Below are 7269 nucleotides of genomic sequence, written 5' to 3'. Positions count from 1 at the left end.
ACACTCTAGTGGCTAAAAGAGACAATGAGCAAGCAAACAAACAAATGAGATAATATCTGATAGTGGATAAGTTGCAAGTAAAGGTGAAACTTGAGGTATATTAGATGGGGCGGTTAGGGAAGGCTTTATTGAGGAGGCAGCACTACAGCTGAGGCCTGAATGATGACACACGTCTCCCTTGTGCAGGTCACCGAATTCTAGGCAGAACCATCACACTTTGGAAGGCAGAACCAAGGCCTATGAGGGGGAGGGGGGAATGGCAAGAGATGACATCAGAGATTGCTCATTGTGTCTGGCTTTAGAGGCCAGGATAAAGAATTTGGCTTTGCTTCTAAAGCAAAGCAGGAGTGCTTTTCATGCTGTAAGAGGGTTTCCCCTCTTTCAATGTCATAGGTAATAGCTTATGTTTTCTTCTGTTTTGCGGTTTGGGCTTCTACTCTGGGGGCCCTATGGATAAGCTACCCCTTTCTCTCCTTGCTGTGGGAGAGCCTTGGGGAAGGCAGGACTCTGAATGGGTGGGGCCCACACTCTGCAGTTGACCATTTGGGCCAGGTGCTCTCTGATGTCAGCTGGGCCAGGGCCAGAGCCCCAGGACACAACTCTTTCTGATTGTGGTGACCACCTGGGATCCCGCTCTGAGCACCAGGAAACATAAGAAAGCAAAGACCTTTTGTAAAAATAAAGCAAAGCCACATGCCTTTTTTGTTGCCAGTAATATTTATTTCACAAACAATTAAATTAAGTACTTTTTATTAGTTGAACAGCCCTGATAGCTAGCATAGGGGCTGTGAGAGGGGAATGGGGGGAGACAGCGCAGTTTCCTGGCATCTGGAGCCACACTGAATGACTCGCTCAACTCTCAAGTGGGTGCATTTTTCTTTTATAAGGTGCAGTAGGTCACTTTTCCCTCATTAATAACCTATTATGTGATCTGGAAGGGGGAGGCTTTCCAGGACCTCTGTCAATAAACTCAGCCCACAGTCACTTTGGTCACCCCCCTCGGTGTCCCCCAACATGGTGCCAGTAACTGTAGTTCAGAATCAAGGCAGGGGATGCCAGTTATTGGTGACTAGGCCAAAACATTCTACCATTTTAGAAGGAATAGAATTCTTCTAGCCAAGTGTCTTATCTTGCTACAGACTAGATTTGTCCTTTACTTTATTCATTTAACTCATATTCCTTAAGCTCTGACTATATGATAGGTGATGAATGGAAATAATAGGAATGTACCCATACACATTGTCTGTCCTTTTGAAGCTTCCAGTCTATATAGAACTGGAATTTCAAATCTCACCAGGGTTTAGGAGCTCAGACAAATGGATGTGTGTGGTTGAGTGCTGTTGTAAGCAAAGTGGTAACTGACCTTGGGCCCCATTGTCAGGTAGACAACAGGGAGTAGTGGGGTCTGTGGCAAACTGCAGAGTACTTAACCAATATAAAGTAGTAGATGTTACTCACTCTAGCATGCAATTGTTATGTACTGAGGACCCAATGTTGCTGAGATCCTTAACCTGAGAAAGAAGTAGGAAATCTATATTGTTACACAAAATATCCTGTTTTCTAAAATGTAGGCAGAAATTTAAATTTTTGTGAGGAACAAATACAACAATAATTTTAATTAGTTGTTTGTATTTAAAAATAGTAATCAGCCCTGGCTGGTGTGGCTCAGTGGGTTGGAGCATCATCCTGTGCACCAAAAGTTTGCAGGTTCAATTCCCAGTCAGGGCATATCTAGGTTGCAGGTTCAATCCCTAGTTGGAATATGTGCTGGAGGCAACCAGGCAATTTATCTCTCTTACATCTCTCTCTCTCTTTCCCTTTCTCCCTCTCTAAATAGCAATAAAAATTAGTAATTAGTAAAATGAGAAAATAATATAGATTTACTATCTATGTTCACATAGATAATTCAGATTTTTTTTCAGGACCAAACCATATATATATATATATATATATATATATATATATATATATACACACACATTTTTATATATCTCTGCACCTGTCCATATATCTATATATCAATGTCTATGCATATATAGTACATTTGACAATTGAGCTTCTAGTTTGCATCCTCTGATTTAGAGGAATAGATTTAATATCATAGTCTCCTTCCATGAAAACACACTCAAATTAATCTTTGACTTACTAAGTGCCTCTATGAACTTGAAGGGGGAGATTGTGACGAAGCAAGGGAAGAACAGATAACAGACACATTCATTAAAAAGCACATGGAGAGTATCTCCAGTGTGAAAATGCCATAAGGAGAAACAAAATCCCATCTACTTCAGTGTCATTATGTCTAAGGGAGCATCACAAATATAAATCTCAATACCGCCCTTCAATAGAAATGGCCTAGAAAGAAGACCAGCTCCTGTGGGGGAGGAAAATGATATGCATTTAGTAAACTGGATGGATTAATAAATCACAAAAATGTAGCCCAAATAATTGGGACCTCCCCCAGGCCACCTCCTGAGTGAATACTGATTAGATGATTGTTTTCACTCTCGTTCAGAGCATCATCATCAGACCTCAATAGCTGCCTTGCCATTTCATTGCCTACCAAAGGGATGAATATGGAGCTGAGCATCTGAAGGGTCCTCTGAGCAGCACTGGGGCTAGCTTCAGTATGAGGTGGAGCTTGTGAAAGAACATGAGGAAGTACAAAGCCAGCGCATACGTACGTTATCACTAGTAATTTCCAGCATAGCCCTTTCCAAACAACAATCCCTAACACCACCTAGAAGAGCAAAGCCAGCTGAAACAGCCCAGATGTTCACCCCGCTTGTAAAATAAAATCCCACACAACAAACTGGGAGGGATGACTTCAAAGTAGTGTACAAAGCCGGGGTCTTAATGGAATCAGAAGCATCCCTAAAACTTTCGTGCATCTGCCATTGTACCGTGGCATGGCTCCTCTGGATTTGGCTAGTTTATATCTGGAAAGCACGCCTCAGGATAAAATGTCACAAATGCTCCAGAAGTTAATTCTTCCATTGATAAGAAGTTGTTTTCTTTAGAAAAAGAAGAAATAGTACAGGTTTCTCAGTTAGGAAGTTTCTTCACCTCCAGGAAAGGCAAGGCGTTTCCAAATAAAATCTAACACAACAAAACAGACAGAAAAATCATAAAGACCAGCTGAAAATTCTTGTATGTCAAACTCCTTGTTTTGATTTGTTTTGATTGAGCCAGAGCACAGATGTGATATCTGATATGTTGTGGATATGTCCTCTTATCTTCATGGATCTCTTACCATTTCCATACACACCAGCCCAATTTACAATGACCAGTACCTGCTCTTGGGTTGCTAGAACCCACTTTACCTATTGAAATGCCTGGTAATTAATAGGGGCATCCTTACAAATTACTTTAGAGCAGTGGTTCTCAACCTTGGCTGCACATTAGAATCACCAGGGAATCTTTTTAAAATCCTGATTTCTGGGCCTCATCCTCCAGAAATCCTGTTCTTTGTTTAGGGGGTGGGGCCACAACATTAGTAACAAAGAAACAGAATTTCTGGAGGATGAGGCCCAGAAATCAGGATTTTAAAAAGATTCGCCAGTGATTCTAATGTGCAGCCAAGGTTGAGAACCACTGCTTTAGAGGGTGAAAATATATCCCTCTTCCCTTATCCCTTGGCAGCATAATTCTGATGTGTATGTATTTATGCCTTTTCCCAGAGCCTCTCAGATGTATTAAGCTCTGGTTGCCCACTGAGGTAGCTGACTTAATTATATGCACCTATTGCCCACTTTACTTTGTCTGTCTCATCTATCCCTGAACCTCCCTAATAAATTGTGGGTACACAGTCTACATCTCAGGGTCTGTTTCTTAGAAGAACCCAACTGATACATATTTCTACTCAAATAATTTTCCTCTCCTTAACATTTATGCAAAGAAAGCACATCTCACAAGTGAGGGTAACTGCAGGTAAAAATCAGCTGAAATCCCCTGCTGCCTCTGCAGGGGCATTCTGGGTGCATATCCATGAGACTTTAGGAGCATCAGCTCTCCCCTTACTCGTCCCTGCACCTTCTCTTGGGCTCTGCTCTATTTTCAGTGTGGGAGGAATTCAAATTTAGAACAAAACACTTAATACTGTTCCTTCCCATCAAATGCAGTGTGGTGGTTGTGGATATCACAAAATTATCATGGCCAAAGAAATATAGGGGAGGTAGAACTCTGATGTTAAAACAGGAGGCTTCAAGATGATATATAATCCAGTCAAATCGGAGGTGTAGGTAAGTGTGTCACTCAGATCCTCCCACAACCACTCAAAATTACAGCTAACGGACAGAACAATCATCATTCAGAACTGCCTGAATTCTGGCCGAATGGAAGTCCTACAGCTAGGGATTTAAAGAAAAAGCCACATCGCCTGGCCAGTGTTGCTCAGTAGTTAAGCATCGACCCATAAACCAAGAGGTCACCGGTTCAATTCCCAGTCAGGGTACATGCCCGGGTTGTGGGCTTGATCCTCAGTAGGGGCGTGCAGGAGGCACTAAAGTTTCTATCTCTCTAAAATTAATAAAAATATTTTTTTTAAAGTAGAAGCTACATCAAGACTGGTAGGAGGGATTGAGACACAGAAGAGCTGGTCTCCATCCATGTGTGGCAGAAGCCACTGTTTCTTTTCTGAGCCCTCTTTGACCAGAGCCAGCTGACAGGTGCCATAACTGAGTCTCCATCAACCTGGCTAACATGGTTTTCCCCACCCTTGTGATTTCCTGAGACCCCTCACACAATTTGAGGGACAACCAAAGCTTTTTCCAGAGGCTTTTCCATAGGAACAGTCTGTCTTGGCTCATGTTCGAGATTTCTCTAAAATCTCTCAAACAAATAGCATCTGGCCTTGGCATGTCCCAAAACTCTCACTAAGTGACCTCAGGCCCAGAACTAGTGGCAACCAGTCTTGGTTCTTAGCTTGGTATCTCCTGAACATCTCCAGGCCTAGCACAAGGAGCAACCATCTGCAAATTTCTTTGTGGCTCATGCAGAGTGGCTCTGGGCAGAACACAGGTGGCGACTGACCTTGGCCTGAACCCTCTCTGGAGGCAGTGAAGCCAGTGCATCCAGTGGACAGCTTTATTATCACATTTAAGCACCACCAATCACCTCCATAAGTGATACACTCAGGGGTGGCCTCAGCGAATACCAGAGACCCACTGAAGTAAGTCCTGCTCCATGGGGTGGGCCCCTGCACAGCTGATCTTCCACAGTGGTTGCAGCCAGTCCTTGTTACTGATTGGCCTGGGGGAAAATCCCTCCCATTCATGTGCCAAAAGCATTCAAGGCTCAACTACAATAGGAAGGTGTACACAGTTCACACAGGAGTGGAAGTGAGGGGGTTGCACCTGGCCTGCCCAGCTTTGGTGCACAGGGAGGCTGTACCACTGGACCCTATAGGCCACTCTACCAAGCCTGGGAGACACAGCAGTTCTACCTACTTATAGTGGTCGGCAAACTCATTAGTCAACAGAGCCAAATATCAATAGTACAACGATTGAAATTTCTTTTGAGAGCCAAATTTTTTAAACTTAAACTATATAGGTAGGTACATTGTTATTAACTTAATTAGGGTACTCCTAAGGCTTAGGAAGAGCCACACTCAAGGGGTCAAAGTGCCGCATGTGGCTCGAGAGCTACAGTTTGCTGACCACTGACTTGGTACATAGAAACAAACACAGGGAGGCTGCCAAAATGAGGCAACAAAGAAACATGTCTCAAATAAGAGAACAGAACAAAACTCCAGAAAAAAAACTAAGCCAAATAGAGACAAGCAACCTACTAGATGCAGAGTTAAAAACACTGGTTATAAAGATGCTTCGTGAACTTAGGAGAAGAATAGAGGAACTTTAACAAAGAGATAGAAAACATAAAAATCGCACTAGAAAACATAAAAAAGAACCAGTCAGAAATTAATACATTATTTGAAATGAAGAATACCTTATAGAGAAACAACAGTGGAGTAGATGAAGCCAGTCAGAGAGTTGGAAGATAAGGAAGCAGACACCCAATCAGAACAGCAAAAAGAAAAAAGAAAAGAAAAAAAGATGAGAATAGTATAAGGAGCCTCTTGGTCTACTTAAGTGTACCAACATTTGCATTATGGGGGCACCAGAAGGAGAAGAGAGAGAACAAAGAATTGAAAACCTATGTGAAAAAAAATTATGACAGAAAACTTTCCTGACCTGGTGAAGAAATAGACATCCAAGTCCAGGAAGTGCAGAGAGTCCCAAACAAGATGAACCCAAAGAGGCCCACACCAAGACACCTTATAATTAAAATAAAAAAGGTTAAAAACAAAGAGAATCTTAAAAGCAGCAAGAGAATAGCAGTTAGTTACCTTAAAGGGAGCTCCTGTAAGACTGTCAGCTTATGTACCAGCAGAAATTTTGCAGGCCAGAAAGGAGTGGCAAAAATTATTCAAAGTGATGAAATGCAAGAACACACAACCAAGATTGCTCTACCCAGCAAGGCTATCATTTACAACTAGAGGCCCGGTGCACAAAAATTTGTGCACTCGGGGGGGAGGGGGGGTCCCTCAGCCCGGCCTGTGCCCTCTCGCAGTCTGGGACCCCTCGGGAGATAACGACCTGCTGGCTTAGGCCTGCTCCCGGGTGGCAGAGGGCAGGCCCAATCCCTAGGTGCAGCCCCTGGTCGGGCTCAGAGCAGGGCCGATTGGGGAGTTGGGGCGCAGCCCCGTCATGCACAGAGCAGGACAGATTGGGAGGTTGTGATGCCACCCTCAGTCATGCTCAGGGTAGGGCCAATTGGGGGGTTGGGGCACCGCCCTCTATCACCCACACAGCAGGGCCGATCAGGGGGTTGGGGTGCCGCCACTCACACTCAGGGCAGGGCCGATGGGGAGGTTATGGCTCTACCCCATCACACACAGAGCAGGGCCTGTGGGGGGGGGTGGGGAGCTCCCCCCTATCAGGCACAGAGCAGGGCTGCTCAGGGGGTTGGGGCCCCGCCCCCTGTCACACACAGAGCCGCAGGGCGATAAGGGGGTTTGGGTGCTGCCCCCTGTCACACTGATCCCGGTGCCGGGAGGCATATTACCCTTTTACTATATAGGGTAGAGGCCTGGTGCATGGGTGGGGCTGGCTGGTTTGCCCTGAAGGGTGTCCTGGATCAGGGTGGGGGTCCCCACTGGGGTGCCTGGCCAGTCTGAGTGAGGGGCTGAGGGCTGTTTTCAGGCTGGGAGTGACTGAAGTTCCCAACCGCTCCTTTTTTTCTTTTTTTTTTTTCTTTTTTTATTCTGGGCCA

The sequence above is a fragment of the Myotis myotis genome, unplaced genomic scaffold (assembly GCF_014108235.1).
Source record: "Myotis myotis isolate mMyoMyo1 unplaced genomic scaffold, mMyoMyo1.p scaffold_m19_p_1, whole genome shotgun sequence".
In the NCBI taxonomy this organism is placed as follows: Eukaryota; Metazoa; Chordata; class Mammalia; order Chiroptera; family Vespertilionidae; genus Myotis; species Myotis myotis.
This window is presented reverse-complemented; position numbering follows the sequence as displayed.